Raw genomic sequence first — 20741 nt, 5'->3', positions numbered from 1 at the left:
ACATACAAACAAAGATGTTGTGTCCGCCAATAACTAAAAAATAAATATTAAAAAATTCTCTCTCTCTCTCCCTCTCTCTCTCTCTTTAGAAAAAAAAAAGTAACTGCGTTACTATAGTATGCTGTTTTTAAGTCTTTAGGGTATAGACCAAGAAGTGGGATGGCTGGGTCAAATGGTGGTTCCATTCCAAGTTTTCTAAGGGAATCTCCATACTGCTTTCCACAATGGTTGCACCAATTTGCAGTGTGCTTTTGCCCCCCACATCCTCGTCAACACTTATTGCTGCTTGTACTCTTGATAACTGCCATTCTGACTGGAGTGAGATGAAATCTTAGAGTAGTTTTGATTTGCATTTTTCTAATTACTAGAGATGTTGAACACTTTTTCATATACTTGTTGATTGATTGTATTTCTTTTTCTAAGAAGTGTCTGTTCAGCTCCTTAGCCCATTTATTGTTTGGGTTGTTTGTTTTTTGGTGTTAAGTTTTTTGAGTTCTTTTTATGTCCTGTAGATTAGTGCTCTATCTGACGTGTGTGTGGCAAAAATTTTCTCCCAAAATGTAGGCTCTCTCTTCACCTCATTGATTGTTTCTTTTGCTGAGAAGAAGCTTTTTAGTTTAAATCCATCCCATTTATTGATTCTTGATTTTACTTCTTGTGCTTTAGGAGTCTGGTTAAGGAAGTCAGGGCCTAATCCTACATGATGGAGATTAGGGCCTACTTTTTCTTCTGTTAGGCATAGGATCTTTGGTCTAATTCCTAGGTCCTTGATCCATTTCGAATTGAGTCCTGTGCATGGTGAGAGATAGGGGTTTAATTTCATTTTTCTGCATATGGATTTCCAGTTTTCCCAGCATCATTTGTTGACAAGGCTCTTTTCTCCAATGTATATTTTTGGTTCCTTTGTCTAGTATGAGATAACTGTATTTAAGTGGGTTTTTCTCTGTGTATTCTATTCTGTACCATTGGTCTACATGTCTATTTTGGTGCCAATATCATGCCATTTTTGTTACTATAGCTTTGCAGTATAGTTTAAGGTCTGGTATTGTGATACTTCCTGTTTTGCGCTCTCTCTCTCTCTGTCTATCTATCTATCTATCTATCTATATGGTAGTTGGACACAGTACCTTTATTTTATTTATTTGTTTTTATGTAGTGTTGAGGATCGAACCCAGGGCCTCGCATGTGCTAGGTGAACGCTTTACTGCTGAGCCACAACCCCAGCCCTCGCTCTTCTTGCTAAGGATTTCTTTTGCTATTCTGGGTCCCTTATTTTTTCCAAGTAAATCATGATTGATTTTTCTATTTTTTTACTTCTATTTTCTATTTTTTCTATTTTCTATAAGGAATGATGTGGGATTTTAACTGGAATCACATTCAATCTGTTGAGTGCTTTGGGTAGTATGGCCATTTTGACAATACTGATTCTGCTTATCCAAGAACATGGAGATCTTTCCATCTTCTAAGGTCTTCTTCAATTTCTTTCTTTAGTTTTCATTGTCTTTCACCTCTCTTGTTAGATTGATTCCCAAATATTTTATTTACTTTATTTTTTTGAGGTTATTGTTACTGGGGCAGTTTTCCTAATTTCTCTTTCAGAGGATTCATCAGTGATATATAGAAATGCATTTGATTTATGGGTATTGATTTTATATCCTGCTACTTTGCTGAATTCATTTATTAATTCTAGAAGTTTTCTGGTGGAGTTTTTGGATCTTCTAAGTATAGAATTATGTTGTTGGCTAGCAATGATAGTTTGAGTTCTTCTTTTCCTATTCATATCCCTTTAATTTCTTTTGTTTGTCTAATTGCTGTGGCAAGAGTTTCAAGAACAATGTTGAATAGAAGTGGTGAAAGAGGACATCCCGTCTTGTTCCAGGTTTTAGAGGGAATGCTTCCAATTTTTCTCTATTTAGAATGATGTTGGCCTTGGGTTTAGTATAGATAGCTTTTACAGTGTTGAGGTATGTTCCTATTATCCCCAGTTTTTCTAGTGTTTTAAACATTATAGGATGTTGTATTTTGTCAAATGCTTTCTCTGCATCAATTGATACAATCATATGATTCTTATCTTTAAGCCTATTAATGTGATGGATTACATTCATTGATTTCCTTATGTTGAACCAACCTCGTATCCCTGGGATGAACCCCACTTGATCATGGTGCACTGTTTGTTTTTAATATGTACTTTTATGTAATTTGCCAAAATTTTATTGAAAACTTTTGCGTCTATGTTCATCAGGGATATTGGTCTGAAGTTTTCTTTCTTTGATATGTGTTTGTCTGGTTTTGGAATCAGGATGATACTAGCATCATAGAATGAGTTTGGTTGGGTTCCCTCCTTTTCTATTTCATGGAATAATTTGAAAAATATTGTTATTAATTCTATTTGAAGGTCTTGTAGAACTCAGCTGAGAGTCTGGTCCTGGGCTTTTCTTGGTTGGTTGCTTGAAATTGATCTGTTTAAGTTGTGTATGTCCTCTTGGTTCGGTTTGGGTAGGTCATATGTCTAGGTAACTTCTTTGCCTTTCTTTTAAATCTCACCCCCTTATTCTTTGTCTCTGGCCTAGGAGTCTCATGGCTTCTGCAAGCATCCATGATACTGTGGCAGTCTAACTTGTTATCTTGCGAATAGAGTAAAATCTCAGACTCTTTGAAATTCCTGAAAATTTTGGTAGTAAAAATGGGATATGGGTGAAGGCATGACTTTCCTTAAGAGGGAGAATAAGGGCTGAGTAGATTTATTACTGAAATAATAGATTTAGTACTGAAGAAAGATCATGGGAATTAGTACCAAACATTGATCAAATAGTACAGTCAACTGGGCCATAACTTATCTTCCCTTCATTTGCTGTTAATGAGAAGGAATTGGGGAGGTGCTTGTAGGCTAAATACCAGGAAGTAGGCTTAAAGATTGTTTCTTACAATGTGCTCTGCTTGCCAACATCTGGGTGGGAGGCATTATTTGCTAATTTGGTGGTCAGCCTCGAGCATATTCTATGACAACAACCAGTACTAAGATTTGTCCTGGGAGGGCAGAAGGTTGTAATATCTTTCAGGCAACAGTTATAGAGATATATTTTGAGATTTATCTTCCATCAGGATCTACAAATTTGTGGGTATTTGGGGTGATTTTTGTACTTTATTCTATAAGAATTGAGTACCTGAAATGGTAGGTCAGCAGGCTTCCCCTCCCCATTCATGGTGGCTGTGGGTGGAGACTTTCCCCTGGCCGAGGAGACCTGAAATGGCCAATCAGAAGCTGATATGGCAACTGGACCCCAACCACCTAGGTTCCTAGCAATCACCCTGTCAATTCAATCAGCCCTGACCAATCAGCAACAAACACCATCCCCCTAAACTCCGCTTGGTCAACCTGGTGTTGTAGCTGCAATTTAGATGGCCTAGGCCCTCCTACCTCCAACTTCTCTTATTAGCATGATTCTTGCCTTTCCTTCCAGTGACTTCCCCAGCCCTCATCCTTTCCCAGACTCTTGAACAGTGCCCAGTAGTGCCCCCCACCAATAAACCTTTTGGTGCTTCATTATTTTTCCATGGTTCCTGATCTCCCTTTCTGCTTTACAAAAGGGAGCTGAGAACGGGGAAAATTTGTGGCTGCTATAGTCAGAAACAGTGAATCATTAAAACTTTGGAGGGTTCACTTGGAAGGGAAGAAGGAAGGATGCATAAAACTTGTTTATTATCCTGTTTTTCATTACTTTAATGAAACACCTGAGAAGGCTACTTTATAAAGAAAAGAGGTTAAATATCATGGTACTTTTTTTTTCTCTTTCTTGTTACTGGTACGGTATTCTACCACTGAGCTAGATCCTTGGCCCATTTTTTATATTTTATTTTGAGACACGATCTTGTTGAGTTGCCCAGGCTACCCTTCCTCTTGCTTCAGCCTCTTGAGAAGCTGGGATTATAAGCATGTGTCACCAAGCTCAGCTGCTCAATTTTGTAGGCTGAAAGTCCAAGGTTGAAGTGTTATATCTGGTGATGGTCTCGTTGTTGGCAGGAGCACTTGGTGACAGGCAGGGGATACACATATGTTTGTACATCCTCTGCTTCCTCTCCTCTTTCTTATAAAGCCGCCAGTATTCAATCATGGGGGGGGGTGGTTTCAACCCTGATGACCTAATCTAATCTTAACCACCTCTTAAAGGCCCCACCTCTAAACCCCACAGTGGGATTTAAGTTTCTACTCTCTTAGTAACTCATAGTCAGGATTAAATTTCAATGTCACAAACTCTTGGGGGACATGGTAAAACCACATCTAAACTGTAGCAGTTTGTTAAGGAAGAACAGCAACAGTTGGGCAGGATGAGGGTTTATGTGTCAGAATGGTTTGTAGTGGCTGATATGAAGGAGAAAGGATAATTTTTTTTTCCTACAATGGATTGAGCCAGGGCCTCACATGTGCTAAGTATATACACTCTATACCCCAAACTCCTCACCTATTATGGCCATGGGGAATTCTATGAGACCAACAGATTCTCATGAGAAGCCATGATGAAGCCTTGGCATGTACTGTGCCCTACTGTCCCAGAGTGTGTCTACAATGTAGATGCAGGTAAAACACTGGAGAAAGATAAATTATTGTGATCAGTCCCTTAGCTAGAAAATTCCAATAGTCTTTATGTTGAGACCAGGATAGAAATGGAGAGAATTTATCCTTTCAGGAGGCAGAGATACTCTGAATTTTGGTATACCCCTTAAAGTGGCTGCTGCTACAGTGAAGCTTGGGTCATCCAAAAGCCGTATATCTCATGACTCCAGCCAGAAAACAATGTGGCCATGGTTGCTAAGACAAGGGGTCCTAAAGCTGAAATAGCTGATGCCAACACTGATAACTTTGCTATCTGATATGGGGCTTGGGGTCAAATAAGAGAATTGGAGCTAGTTTGAGGGAGACACAAGCCACTGCTGAGCCGCTGAAAAGTGAAAGTAGATGTGCTTTCCTTATCAGCACAAAGCCACACTCTCCCTCTAGGTCCTTTAATTCCTGTCTCCTCTTCTACCCTGACCTTCCAGGTCTAGACAGGATGGTGGCCTGGAGTGTGTCTGAGGCCTCTTTGTCCACAAGGGGGACCAAAGAGCATTCAAAACCATCTGAATATGCTGAGGAATTGGGGAAGAGAGAGTTTTGAGCTTAAGTGACTATGATGGTTATGGGAGTTAAAGTCCGTATCCTACCCATCCTATGTGATGATGGGCCATGAAATTTAGCTAATCCACAAGGTTCTTTTCATAGGGAAGGGAAAGAAATGTGGCTTTTGGTTGGAATCCTCTGGGCCAATTCAATATATTGTTTTCTTTGCTTTTACATGTAAATGTGTAGAGGAATGGATATATTATGTCCTTATACTTGCCCATCTTATGTCAGAGCACTTGCGTCTCCCACAACACTGACAACCTCTCCGACTACAAGTCTCTGTGACTGATGATATTGGCAACTGGGACATTGGGTAAGGAGAGGGGTGTCACTTCCAGGACTTGGTTATCAGTTATACCATTTTTGGAAAGCAGCTATTACATTGCTACTGGGTTCTTGTTGAAACCAAACATTTGAGCCTTGAAGGTCTTGGCTCTAGATTGACATGACATTTTGGGGTAGGCCAACTTGGACTCCATAATTCACCAAGTAGAAAGTGCCTAACAAACCTCAATTGCCCAGTGGAAGTGTTATAGCCAAGGATGCAGCTGGAAGATTGCCAGAACATCTTTTGGGTTCTCTCTTTCCCTTGGCAATTATACTCAGTAGACTGGTGATCTACCACAATTTACATAAGCAAATGATTAGATTTATTCAAGTTCTTCTTGTTAATAATATTGCTAAATCTCTAAATAATGAATTTTTTTGACTCTGTATTTTGAAATATGTCTGTATCTTTAGGGAAAATTTGTAGCTGAGAAATTCTTGGGTCAAAGTTGATACTTGTTTCTCCTTATTTTATTTAGGTTTTATAATCACTTCATTATTATTCATTATTCATGTTATTACTAGCACTAATGTTGCTCTCAGTCTTTGCTTCTTATTGTTAGATTAGGTAACATCTAAAAAACTTAAAATACACAATGAGACAATAAAAATCCTCAGTCCAACCTCTTCCCTCTGTTACCCAAACCTCCCTAGAGGTAACCAGTGGCTTTTTTTTTTGCACTGGAGATTGAACCCAGAGGTGATTTACCACTGAGCTACATCCACAGACCTTTTTATTTTTTATTTTGAGACAAGGTCTTGCTAAATTGCTCAGGTTGGCCTTGAATCCTCCTGTCTCAGCTTCCAGAATAGCTGGGTTTATAGGTGTATGTGAGTGCTGTTGAGAGCCACGGCCCAGTCAGAATGATGCCTGGCATTTGCCAGAGGTAATGGTTGAAAGGTGACGCCAGTGAACCATTGAGATGATGATTTGAGTTAAGCTATATATAATTGCTGTGATGCTGGATTGATTGTATTGTATATTTGACCTTTACTGTCGGGCAATGGGGCGGCTCTTGCTGCCTCGGCACCCACTACTTTGGAGTTCTCGCAGGGATTCCTGGAGGGTTCACGTTGGTTGAGGAGGGATTTCCGGTTGGTGTGTGGTGTGTCCCTGGAGAAGGCCGCGCATTCGCGGGAGTTCAGAAATAAAGTTTGTTCCTGCTTGAGTGGCTCGTGATTTGTGCCCAGCCAGACTGTGGCAGAGTGCACTGGCTTCAGGGATGTTGTATACAAATTTGATCCAAATACATTCATAATCTCTCCTCTCTTCTAGTTTTTTTAAAACTGGAATGATTACATATTTCACTTTGCACATTGTTTTGTGCCCTAATTTTTTAAATGTTGTATTAGAGATATTTCTTTATCAATGAATAAAGAGCTCCCTCATTTGTTTTTCATGGAAGCATAGTTTTATAGTTCTTACCCATACACTATTGATCTTACACAGTTTTAAAAACCTGTCAATTATAGCACCATAGACAAGATAGCTAATTTGGCTTTCCTACTTCTGTGCATTCGTCACTAATTAGGGCTTCTTGTTTGGTTGCAATCTCGCCTCCCTTAACACAACAAGGTCAGCATTTCTGGTATATACACAGGACTCTCTGTCAAGCATGATATTCATAACCATTCTTTAGTTATCTGATTTATTTTGCACTGCTTATGAGATAATTTTTTTTTTGCTCTTTTACTTTTTAGGTCCTTGAAATTTCCTCCTCCAAGGTATTCAAGGTGATAGTAATCATCTTCTGAAATTGGGCAAGGAGAACCACATCTTACCAGGGGAAACTCAAGATGTTTCTTCACACAGAGAACACTTCCCAACATTTAAGTTCATTGTGTTTTATTTCCTCTTTGTGACAGTTGTGAGTAAAGGTCTAAGGTGGTTGTGACGGCTGTTTGCAGGGGTTACTTGTGCACTGATGAAGGCTCAGTTTGAAAACGCTGAATTCGTATTAAAAATTGGAAACAGAGGTGTTTAAAAGGATAGCAGGAGTGTCTTGGAGGGAGGGTTTAAGACTTTGCAGAGCTTACCTACATACTCATGTTTTCTGCCAACATAGTTGCTGATGGTGAAGTTGACTTGGGCTTAGTAGGGTTATCTTCTAATTAAAATGCCAATTACTAATATTTATATTTACCTGCAATGACATTTAGCTTTACAGTCTTTGGGTGTAATCTCACTTTGTTTGTTAATTGGTTTGAACTATTCACTCATTTTAAAATCCTGAGAAAAATCCTAGAGACAAGTGAACATAATTAAACTGGAGCTTCAGTCACTTCTTAACTGTGTTTTTTCCCAACAGACAAAGAATTTGTATGAACAGAAACAAGGTTACTACTCAGAGAGGTAATTAAAGTTCCAATTTATACTTTAATAAGGGTGAATCCCATTCCACTTAAGATGATCATTGTGAAATTTGATCATTATGAAATATAAAATGGGAAAAACCACTTGCTTGAAGATCTATGCAAGAATATTCTAATTCAAGCAACATTTAAGAATTTACAGGGTTGCCTTTTGGTGTAGAGGCATGAACTTTGAGCTAGATCTGGGATTCTGTCCCAAATTTAACATTTGCAATCTGTGAGATCTTAGTCAAGGTATTTGAGTTTCTAAGCCTTTGCTTCCTGGTCTTCCGAGTCACCATCTTTACTAGCTTCTGAATAGTATGTTTAAAGAAGTAAATGAGAATATATATATTGAGTAGCTCATACTTGACTTAATATGTTAGGCAGTTAATAAATGTTAGTTTATTTTTCCTTCTAGTGTTTAGATGATTCAGGGACAGGAATTAGAAACCATAAACAATAACACCACCACCACCTCACCTGTGACATCCTTGTTCCTTCAGGCCACTTATAAACCAAACACATTAGTCTGGATTTAAGAAACTGGAGCTTCAAATAGACCATGAATAAAAAATATTTTGACCACCATTGTAGAAAATCTGAACTTGATGCAACACATTTTGCTCTTTTTTTTTTTTTGCTATGGGAATATAATTCTGTATTTTCAAAACTGAATTAATATTTTCCTCCTCTGGTTAATTGGACAATTATTTTTCAACTAGGGTATTAAAATATATGATTAAACCCAATAATGTATTCTTCAAATTGGAAGTATATTCTTCAAAGAGTCTCACACAATTATTCTTCAAATTTAAAGAAAGTATTCACTTCTTGTGATGTAATACTTATTTTATTTTATTTATTTATTTTGGTACAAGGGATTAAACCCATTTTACCACTGAACCATATGCCTAGCCCTATTAGCCCTATTTATTTATTTATAAATTTGAAGCAGTGTCTCACTAAGTTGCTTAGTATCTTGCTAAATTGCTGAGGCTGGCTTTCAATTTGCAATCTTCCTGCCTCAGCCTCCTGAGCCTCTGGAATAACAGGCTTGTGACACCATACCGAACTTTAAAAATTTAATTTAATTTTTTTGGTACCAGGGATTGAACACAGGGGCACTTTACCACTAAGCCACATCCTAGCCCTTTAAATATATATTTTTAAATTTTTAGTTTTAGGTGGACACAATATCTCTATTTTATTTTTACATGGTGCTGAGTATCGAACCCAGTGCCTCACATTGCTAGGCAAGCACTCTACCACTGAGCCACAACCCCAGCCCCCTTTAAAATTTTTTTATTGTGATATAATATTTAAATCAATGACTTAAAGTGGGCAGAGTTAGAATATGTTAAAAAATGCATGCTCTGTAGGTAGGTGGTGGAGGAGGGGTGGGAGGCAGAAGGAGGGGGGCCTTGAGAGGTAGATAAATACTTAAGGTAATGGAAGTAATTAAAATATAACGTTGAAAAACTTGATAAATAATTAATATTTCAAAAGCTCAAAGGAATAAAAGCTAGTTAACACACTTAAGGTAGAAAATGGGCTCAAAAAGAATATTAAATATTAAAAATAGAAAGTGTGTGGCTTCTAATTAATTCATTCAACAAATATTTATTGGTTGGCTATGAGGTGACAGAGCTAAAAATAGAAGAATATGTGGAGGAAATGAAAATAAAATCACATTTACTCTAGGAAGAAGTGAAGATAATTTAAAGTCAAATGTTTTATTCAGTTTACAAATCAAGGCCCATAGATGGCTTTAACTGGAGTCCCTTTATGCATGTAGGTTATTTGTGTTTGTTCTTCAGTGAATTACCTGCTGGAATTTTTGCCCACTTTTCTATTCACTTATCTTTTTTATTACCTTATTTCAGTTATTTATATTTGTGTTAGGGATATTAGCTTTTTATCAGTTGTATATGTTACAATATGTTTCTCCTTATCTGGTACTAGGCGAATTTCTAGATGGTGTCATTGATGATATTAAAGTCAAAACTTTTTATATAGTCAAATGTGTTAGATTTTTCTTTATTAATTCTGGGTGTCCTGTCTTACCTAGAAAGCCTTCCCCCAATCCTATATCAAAGAATTATAAAATGTTGTTCCATCTATATGTTTTAAGGATATATTGCATACACTGAGCCTTTTAATATATAGTATAATTGAAAGATTATATATTGAGAGATTATGAGTTTACTTACATTTCTTCTAGATTCATAACTGGTTGTCCCAATACAATTCACTGGACCATGCATGGTCCATCGTTTTCCAAATTATTTGCCCTGTCAGTGTCTTAGGCTATTTTCTGTTGCTATGATAGAGTAGTACATACTGGGTAATTTATAAAGTGTAGAGGTTAATTTAGCTACTGGTTCTGGAGGCTGAGAAGTCTAAGAGCATGGTGCCAGCATTTGGTGAGAGTCTTCTTCCTATATCATAATGTGGCAAAAGGCATCACATGGTGGGAGAGATAGAATGAGCAAGCCAGAGGGAATCTGGTTTGAAGCAAAGTCCCTGATGCAATAACCTATTAGTTCATGAATAGATTAATCTAATCATGAGGAAAGAGCCCTCATAACCTGGAAGCTCATAAAGCCCCACCTGTCAACACTGGGGACCAAGTTTCTAGTACATGAACTTTTGTGGGACATGTTCCAACCATAGCAGTTGCCTTCATCATAGATTATATTTTCATATGTATCTAGACTGATCTATTTCAATAATAGTACTGTGCAGTTTTCATTCACATAGACTTGATAATATTTTTCACATTTTATGAAACAAGCACTCATTTGTGATTCTTCATAAAAAATTTCTCAACAATTCATTCATATTTATTTGGTCGTATGACATTTGAACTCTCTAAAGTTTCAAAATTCTCTTTTAATATTCGGATTAGTATTTCATTATGCTTATGTATCTATGCAGATGGGATTAATTTCAAGACATTCTGTTTTCTCATTGTGAATAATGGATTTTCTCTTCATTTATTTAGATCTTTTTATGTTCTGTAATGAAATTTCGTAGACAAGAGCTCTTATATTTTTCTTACTAAATTTATTTCAAGATATTTAGTACTTTTTGTAACAGCTGTGAATAAAATATTTGTCCTAATTTATTTTAGTTTCGGTGCTGAAATTGAACCCACGGTCTTGTGTTTGCTAAGCAGACACTGTAATACTGAGTTATACCCTCAGCACTGCTCCATTTTAATGTCTTGATATATGAGCTTGAACCTCAAAACATGGTGGTAGTGGGAATCCCTGCCTAGTGCCTGATTGCAATAAAACTGTCTTTGATACTTCATCATTAATATGTTTGTGGCTGGTCTTTGAAAAAATATTATCTTCTTCCCCACCCTCCTTCTTTTCCACTAGTACTGGAGATATAGCCCAGATGCACTCTATCACTGAGCTATACTCTCTGTCCTTTTTTTTTAAAAATATTTTTTGTTGTCAATGGATTTTTATTTATATGTGGTGCTGAGAATTGAACCCAGTGCCTCACACGTTAAGCAAATGCTGTACCACTGAGCTACAACCCCAGCCCACCCCCACCATCCTTTTAAACTTTTATTTTGAGACAGAATCTTGCTAAGTTGCTGAGATTGTCCTCAAATTTGCAATCCTCTGGCCTCAGCCTCCAAAGTCACTGGGATCACAGGCATGTGCTGCCATATCCAGCTGAAAAATCTTCTTTATTAGAAGAGTTTATTTTAATTTGGAGGAAGTAGTGAAGTGCGAGAGAAATGAATGAATTCATAATTGTACATAACCAGCCACAACACTTTGAAGAATAATGGCCTCCTCATTCCACAGAATCAGTGAGACATGTTGAATTCCAGTCACACCAAGAGGAAATACTTATTTAACACCGAAACAATTGTCACAAAGCAGGTGCTTCCATTTTCCACAGTTCAATATGGGATGGAGGAAGCATGACTTATTAATCTGGAAACTTCAAAAAGTATTTCCTTTGAAGAGCTCATAAAGTGTCTCTCACTAATTCAATTCTGGATACAACTTGGTTTTATCATCAGAACGTATGTTCACATGCTTTTCTTCAATTAGCGAGAAAACATAAGAACAACAACAACAACACAACCTCAGAAATGAAACAAAACAATAACAAAATGAAAAACTAAAGTTTGTCCATGTTCCATAATGATTCTTTTCATGACTTCACAATTAAAAGAGCTTTCTCAATCTCAATATTTATGTCTTCCTAATGTTAGCTTTGTTCACTCATTTTGCATTTCTGTACTTTGTTCTTTCTTTTCTTTCTCCCATTCCCTCATTTTCTGGGTGTTTGTGTACACATCTGCTCCATCAGGGTGCCTGTGTGTGGGCTGCTTGTTATTTTCCTTTTCTCTTCTTCTACTTCTTTCAAGATGGATGCTTGGTGTCCTGACATTGCTTAGTGTCTGTCATAGCTGCCCCCAAAGGACAAAACCAGTAACCATTTTTATAAGTGTCCTATAATTCTGGCAGCAGCTGAAACAGAAACCCAACTAACACATCATTATATTAGGCAGCCCTCCTCTTGACCACACAAATCCTACATGTTATTAATTATTTTTTTTTTCTTTTTAATTTTTTATTGTTGGCTGTTCAAAACATTACATAGTTCTTGATATATCATATTTCACAATTTGATTCAAGTGGGTTATGAGCTCCCATTTTTACCCCATATACAGATTGCAGAATCACATCAGTTACACATCCATTGATTTACATATTGCCATACTAGTGTCTGTTGTATTCTGCTGCCTTTCCTATCCTCTACTATCACCCCTCCCCTCCCCTCCCCTCCCCTCTTCTCTCTCTGCCCCCTCTACTGACATTCGTTTGTCCCCCTTGTATTATTTTTCCCCTTCCCCTCACTTCCTCTTGTATGTACTTTTGTATAACTCTGAGGGTCTCCTTCCGTTTATTAATTATAATTAAACCTTTAGAAAATAACTATCTGCTTGCTACCTTGAAAACGTATTAATACATTGATTTTCAACAGAGAGTCAGTGTAAAACACACTTAACCACTTACACATTTACATAGTCTTTGCTTTCTTCTCACTGGAAATAGAATTGGGATTAGCACTTAACAATGGGTAGGAATGATGTATAAAAGTCCGTGGTCAGATTGCCCAGAGTTCACTCAGGCAATCTTGAAAGGACTTGGGAAGTCCAGTTTTTTAAAACTCTGTCAGCAGAGATCTGTTTTTCAGTGTGAAATTAAGGCCACAAAGCCTGGCACAACAGCTTATGGTGGATGCTTATATTAGTTCCCTGAACTTGTATTCCACCCTCCTCCTTTGCAGAGAGACTGGAAAATTATTAATGACCTTTCCAAATTCATCTGCAGGTAGGGAGCCAGACATGAATCAGGTTATGTGATTAGAAGCACTCAGAATGGGTGGTGGTGGTGGAAGAAGGTGGTGCGTCTTCCTGATGAGCACAGGCTGGCTAAGGTTGGCAGGGGCTGGCCTCAGCCCCTTTTTCTAGTTTGGCTCTGTGAGTATGAGGCATTCACAGTGGTGGTGGTAGCAGTGAGGGCTGCAGCTTCAAAACCTCAAATACCAGCTAACTGGTGTGACTTTGACACAGTAGTAACTGCCTGGCTCTAGACTAATCATGTACCCAGATGCTTGGAACAGTACTGATTTCCACCTACTTTGCTAGTGTAATTGATAATAGAGCCCCCTTCATTCTAAAATAGTCTCCCAGTTTGGACAGTAAATATAGAAACTCTACCTCCATATCTCCAATTCGTGCAATGACTTTGCAAGTACCTAGTTTCCTGTATTTGGATTCTTTCTGTTTGAAACACCTTCAGCTCAATGTTTCCATCATTGAACTCTGACTGATGCCTAACAAACGAAGCTGAATAGTAAAGGTGATAAAGACAGATTTTATCCAATAACTAGTATAATGTTAGACAAAAGCCAGTGTCGACTGAGTTCAATTCTTCTGTTTCTTCCTTTTATTAACTTTTATTTAAAAATTGGGAGACTTTTAAAATGATGTTGTATGCTAAATATAAGGCACTGAGTATTAAAGAGTATTTGGTTCATGTGACTAGGCCACCTGGGTTTGCTAATTGGCACTTATTTGTTAGAAAACAAACATTTCCTATCTTTATGACAAGGGGTAGTTTTACAAGTTAGAGCAAGGTGTTAGATCTAAACAGGGGGTTAGATCCTTCCTTTCCGACAGGGATTAAGAGTTATTTCCTTGAATGTTTGTATTTCAAAGAGAAGTTCCCCTTTCCTTGTAACTGTTTTGGGTGGTAGAAAATATAGAATTCAAGGGCACAGAAAGGATTTATAATTGTAAGCTTTCTCAGGTGGGCATTTTAGCTGGGCAGGAGTTCAAGGTCTAGTGTCATCTTAGAAACATGGACTTAATCTGCTAGAAGCGGTACTAGAGTTTGATCAAGACAGAGAGTCTTTGTCACTGATATACCTGGGGGCTTTTGGGATTTTGCTTAAATTGCCTTGGGAATGGCATTTAGTGCCATAAAGCATGATACATAGAATTTAGCTTTAGAACTAACCCTTTCAAAAATGACTCAAAAGGATCAATGTGACCTGTCTCCAATAGGCATCTGATGAAGGGAGCTTTGGCCACTAGCTTGGGGTTTAAAAGGATTTTTACTTCAGTCCTTATTTCAACTCCCACTCCTCCATTCCAGGCAGAGAAGAGGCACAGGAAGAACATGATTTCAGAACTTGAGAATATAATGCATCTGGTTAGTGACCTGAGTGGTGAAGAAGGACTAGAGTCCCTGCTGTCCCTGTGACCGGCAGCTACATCATGCTTCCTGGCACTCTGATTCTGGCCTTCTGGGGATTACCAGCACTGTCTCAAGTTCTGATCAGGATCAGTATTTCAAGATCATGGATTTGGGGTGAAATTGACCCCGAATCTCTAAATCATCTCAGCTCCATACTTATCCCTATGGAGGGAAAAATTTGTTTGTTCCTCAGAAAGAGGCACAAAACACAATATTTGATCATGCCACTTTGCCTGACACTTGATTTATTTTAAAATAGAGAATTTTTATGCCTGGGTGACTTCAAGCCGCCCCCTCCCCATCATTCAGCTCGGCAACCACATTGCTTCCACTGAGGACCGGGAGGGGCTGAGGGTGCGTGGGAGTGAGGAGAGGGAGGAAGGGCGGCAGATTCAAAGAAATGACAAGGCGGGCAAATTGCCAGAAACTCAAAGAGTTTGAAATTATAGCCTGGATGAATTACTTATTGTATTTTCTCAACTAAACTAAAGCTTGCTTGTCTTGCGGGGGGCGGGGGGGGGGGGTGGACAAATCAGAGAAGAAAACATTCTTGAGATAGGCAGCAAAAGATCACACACATTCCAAAGCAACTGGAGAATACAATCCACAGAGAATATTTGCATAAAACATGTTGCACATTCACATGCAAAAATGATTTGCTCCTTGTGAAAACATGATTTGGAGGCAGTGTTATAGGAAAAACAAAATAATCACAAGCATTTTAATATATTATTTGCTTCTTTATTTTGATTTAATTCTGAAGAAGAGGAAGACAGAATTTCTTAAGAAAGGCCTTGAACAAGATATTTTGAGGCAGATAATTCCTGGTTACACTAAATTATGTCACTTTAATTCTTGTAAGATTTCTCACTATTATCTTCATCTTCACATAACATTGTATTATGTTTCTGAGGGACTGGAAAACTCATGCACTTTGTTTTCCTTTATAAACATTTGATTTCTGAATACTTTGTTCTTCTAGAGAAGAGAGTAATAAAATCCCTGAACTTAGCCATTCTCCTAAGAACTTGGCATGCTTCATTTTGACTCCTTGTACTGAACTCTCTTTCGTGTTCAGACTTTAATTTCTTTGAAAAATGCAACTCGGATTTAGTGCTTTTCCTGTTTCTGGTATGTGAAACTTCTTTCCCCACTTGACATTAAGGAGTATGTAGGCTTATTGTTAAGAATCACAGATAACCTAGAAATTTGCAAGTACTATAATTTATATAAAATGAATCAAACCCGCCCTTCAGAACTGCATGGCTGAGCCCCAAATGCATTTTCAAATTCTATTGTAGTTCCCTCTGTCCCTCCCTCCTTTTCTTTGTTCGTTCCTAGCATCCTTCTTCTCTTTCTCTTCTTCCTTTATTTAACCACTCATATATTTAACAGTTTCTGTAGGCTAGACAGATAATAGGTGGAGTAAAAGATAAAGCAGGGTGGCAATGGAACTAGTAAATCTGTAACTTTGGCAGATAGAACAAAGGATGGAGAACACAGATATACCTAGTGTCTGAAAACCAAATACCAGGAGGAAGAAATGTTAGTGGAGAGAGACAGCCCCAGGAACTGTGCCTAACAATGGCTGTAGTTGGAAAGTAAACAATCAGACAATATGCCTTTTATAAGATTTTCTTTTCTTTCTTTTTTTTTGTCATGTTGAGGTTGAACCCAGAGCTTTATATATACTAGGCAAGTAAGTGCTCTACCACTGAGCCACATTCCCAGCCCTCTTATAAGGTTTTCTTAGCATAAGGGGACATCAATGAATATTATGACTAGAATATATTTGCGGCTAAGTAAAAGATAACACTTCTTCCCTTCTGCCCCCTTCCCCCAATGAACCCCACTACCTTAAATTTGTTTGAAAGAAGATTTTTCAGATCCTGAAAAAAGGACTTGTGTGCAAACATCCCAGGATGCACAAGCAAAGCTGAGAAGGTGAGAGGAACTGGAGAAGAGCCACCAGAGGGTGCACTGACTGCAGCAGGCTACCTCTGTAGGCAGTGGGGGCAGATTCTGCTGGGGGATGCTCTCAGGACTTTAGAAGTATCCCTATGGAGACAAGGAAGTTGGGATATTGACCCTCATTGGTTGAGGGTTGCTCCTTGTGCTGGACTCCTGTCATTTTCAGGCTTCCTAAAAGTATGGATAAAAAGAGGGTTATATGCAGTAACTTTGTACCATTTCAGCAAGAATATAGAAATACAAAACACACCTGAAGTGCAATAATTAAGATTTTTGTATTGTTACCTGTGCATGTAAGTGACCTGAGCAATCTCCCATAGGGCAGAGAGAGCCTGCAGGTAGAGAAACAGGGGTGAGTGTTTGAGGTGGGGAATTGTCAATATTCTCCATGACAGATTCAGGTCTTAACTGGGGACAGAGAGGATATGGGTGGTGGTCAGGCCACAGGGTTTGTTATGGTTCTTAAAATATTTAGATTTTTACTTGGTGGAACTTGATCAACATTTAGATTGATGCTTCAGATTCTCCTAGTGGTTGCTCTTTCCTGTACTGTCTGCACATTTGAGGGGGACTGTGCCTTGTATATTGTACGTGTGTGTGCGCTAAGTCTGTGCAGCGAGGGGAAGCGTGCCTCTGTGTGTTGGTGTTACAGGGCAAGGGCCCATCACAGAGCCAGGGAAGCTGTGTTGGTTCTTGTGATTCCACCTGAAGGAATTCAAGTGAAACACAGAGAGTAGCAAGCAAAAGTTTAATAGAGTGGGTGAGAAGTGAGGGTGACACACAGCATTGAAACTGCACAGATGACCTTGAAGAGAGGACAGTGGGGTGCTCACAGAACTGGTTTTTAAGATTTGAATCCTCCTGTGCTTGCTTGAATTTTCCTGCCCCTTTCATCAGCTTGTAATCAGTTTGTAATAAGCCTTTGAATAACCTCAACGAGTTTTCTTGGTGAGTGTCTTGATGTTCTGGTTGGCAGGGTGGTTGGGCAGTTGTCACATAGTTTCATAATGTCGTATCTTTTCCTAATGAGCTGGTTATGAGAGAAACTGATGACATGGTCTGGAAGCAGTAGTTTCCCTTGAGGGGTTAGAATTAACTATAGCTGAGGGAGGTCTTGAAATTTAAAAAAAATTTATTCTAATTAGTTATTCATGACAGCAAAATGCATTTCCATTTATTGTACACAAATGGAGCACAACTTCTCATTTCTCTGGCTGAACATGATGCAAAACCACACAGTATAATCATACATGTACATAGGCTAACAATTTCTGTCTCATTCCACAGTTGTTCCTACTCCCATACCCCACACTCCTCCCCTTCCCTAGTCCCCTCTGCCCAATCCAAAGTTTCTCCATTCTTCCTTAGCTCCACTCCCCATTATGGATCAGCATCCACATATCAGAGAAAACATTTGGCTTTTGTTTTATTGGATTGGCTTATTTGGCTTAGCATGATATTCTCCAACTCCATCCACTTACCTGCAAATGCCATAATTGCATTCTTTTTAAGGCTGAGTAATATTCCATTGTGTATATATACTACATTTTCTTTATCTATTCACCTGATGAAGGGCATCTAGGCTGGTTCCATTGTTTAGGTACTATGAATTGAGCTGCTCTAAACACTGATGTGAGCTGGACATGGTGGCGCATGCCTGTAATCTCAGTGGCTTGGGAGGCTGAGGCAGGATGATCGCCAGTTCAAAGCCAGCCTCAGCAAAATTGAAGCACTTAGCAACTCAGTGAGACCCTGTCTCTAAATAAAATACAAAATAGGGATGGGGATGTGGCTCAATGGTTGAGTGACCCTGAGGTCAATCCCCTCCGTATCCTCCCTCCCCCCCTAAAAAATTGATGTGGCTGCATCACTTAAATGCTGATTTTAAGTCCTTTGGGTATAGACAAAGGAGTGCGATAGCTGGGTCAAATGGTGGTTCCATTTCAAGTTTTCTTTTTTTTTTTTTTTTTTTTTTTTAATTTTTTATTGTTGGCTGTTCAAAACATTACATAGTTCTTGATATATCATATTTCACAATTTGATTCAAGTGGGTTATGAGCTCCCCTTTTTACCCCATATACAGATTGCAGAATCACGTCAGTTACACATCCATTGATTTACATCTTGCCATACTAGTGTCTGTTGTATTCTGCTGTCTTTCCTATCCTCTACTATCCCCCCTCCCCTCCCCTCCCCTCCCCTCCCCTCCCCTCCCCTCTTCTCTCTCTGCCCCCTTTACTGACATTCGTTTGTCCCCCTTGTATTATTTTTCCCCTTCCCCTCACTTCCTCTTGTATGTACTTTTGTATACCTCTGAGGGTCTCCTTCCATTTCCATGCATTTTCCCTTCTCTCTCCCTTTCCCTCCCACCTCTCATCCCTGTTTAATGTTAATCTTCTTCTCATGCTCTTCGACCCTACTCTGTTCTTAGCTACTCTCCTTATATCAAAGAAGACATTTGACATTTGTTTTTTAGGGATTGGCTAGCTTCACTTAGCATAATCTGCTCTAATGCCATCCATTTCCCTGTAAATTCTATGATTTTGTCATTTTTTAATGCAGAGTAATACTCCATTGTGTATAAATGCCACATTTTTTTTATCCATTCATCCATTGAAGGGCATCTAGGTTGGTTCCACAGTCTAGCTATTGTGAATTGTGCTGCTATGAACATCGATGTAGCAGTGTCCCTGTAGCATGCTCTTTTTAGGTCTTTAGGGAATAGACCGAGAAGGGGAATAGCTGGGTCAAATGGTGGCTCCATTCCCAGCTTTCCAAGAAATCTCCATACTGCTTTCCAAATTGGCTGCACCAATTTGCAGTCCCACCAGCAATGTACAAGTGTACCCTTTTCCCCACATCCTCGCCAGCACTTGTTGTTGTTTGACTTCATAATGGCTGCCAATCTAACTGGAGTGAGATGGTATCTTAGGGTGGTTTTGATTTGCATTTCTCTGACTGCTAGAGATGGTGAGCATTTTTTCATGTACTTGTTGATTGACTGTATGTCCTCCTCTGAGAAGTGTCTGTTCAGGTCCTTGGCCCATTTGTTGATTGGGTTGTTTGTTCTCTTATTGTCTAATTTTTTGAGCTCTTTGTATACTCTGGATATTAGGGCTCTATCTGAAGTGTGAGGAGTAAAGATTTGTTCCCAGGATGTAGGCTCTCTATTTACCTCTCTTATTGTATCTTTTGCTGAGAAAAAACTTTTTAGTTTGAGTAAGTCCCATTTGTTGATTCTAGTTATTAACTTTTGTGCTATGGGTGTCCTATTGAGGAATTTGGAGCCCGACCCCACCGACTGTAGATCGTAGCCAACTTTTTCTTCTATCAGACGGCGTGTCTCTGATTTGATATCAAGCTCCTTGATCCATTTTGAATTAACTTTTGTGCATGGCGAGAGAAAGGGATTCAGTTTCATTTTGTTGCATATGGATTTCCAGTTTTCCCAGCACCATTTGTTGAAGATGCTATCCTTCCTCCAATGCATGCTTTTAGACCCTTTATCAAATATAAGATAGTTGTAGTTTTGTGGATTGGTTTCTGTGTCCTCTATTCTGTACCATTGGTCCACCCGCCTGTTTTGGTACCAGTACCATGCTGTTTTTGTTACTATTGCTCTGTAATATAGTTTGAAGTCTGGTATCGCTATACCGCCTGATTCACACTTCCTGCTTAGCATTGTTTTTGCTATTCTGGGTCTTTTATTTTTCCATATGAATTTCATGATTGCTTTCTCTATTTCTACAAGAAATGCCGTTGGGATTTTGATTGGCATTGCATTAAACCTATAGAGAACTTTTGGTAATATCGCCATTTTGATGATGTTAGTTCTGCCTATCCATGAACAGGGTATATTTTTCCATCTTCTAAGATCTTCTTCTATTTCTCTCTTTAGGGTTCTGTAGTTTTCATTGTATAAGTCTTTCACCTCTTTTGTTAGGTTGATTCCCAAGTATTTTATTTTTTTTGAAGATATTGTGAATGGAGTGGTTGTCCTCATTTCCATTTCAGAGGATTTGTCGCTGATATACAGGAATGCCTTTGATTTATGCGTGTTGATTTTATATCCTGCCACTTTGCTGAATTCATTTATTAGCTCTAATAGTTTCTTTGTAGACCCTTTTGGG

This window comes from Marmota flaviventris, chromosome 3 (genome assembly GCF_047511675.1).
Source record: "Marmota flaviventris isolate mMarFla1 chromosome 3, mMarFla1.hap1, whole genome shotgun sequence".
Lineage (NCBI taxonomy): Eukaryota > Metazoa > Chordata > Mammalia > Rodentia > Sciuridae > Marmota > Marmota flaviventris.
This window is presented reverse-complemented; position numbering follows the sequence as displayed.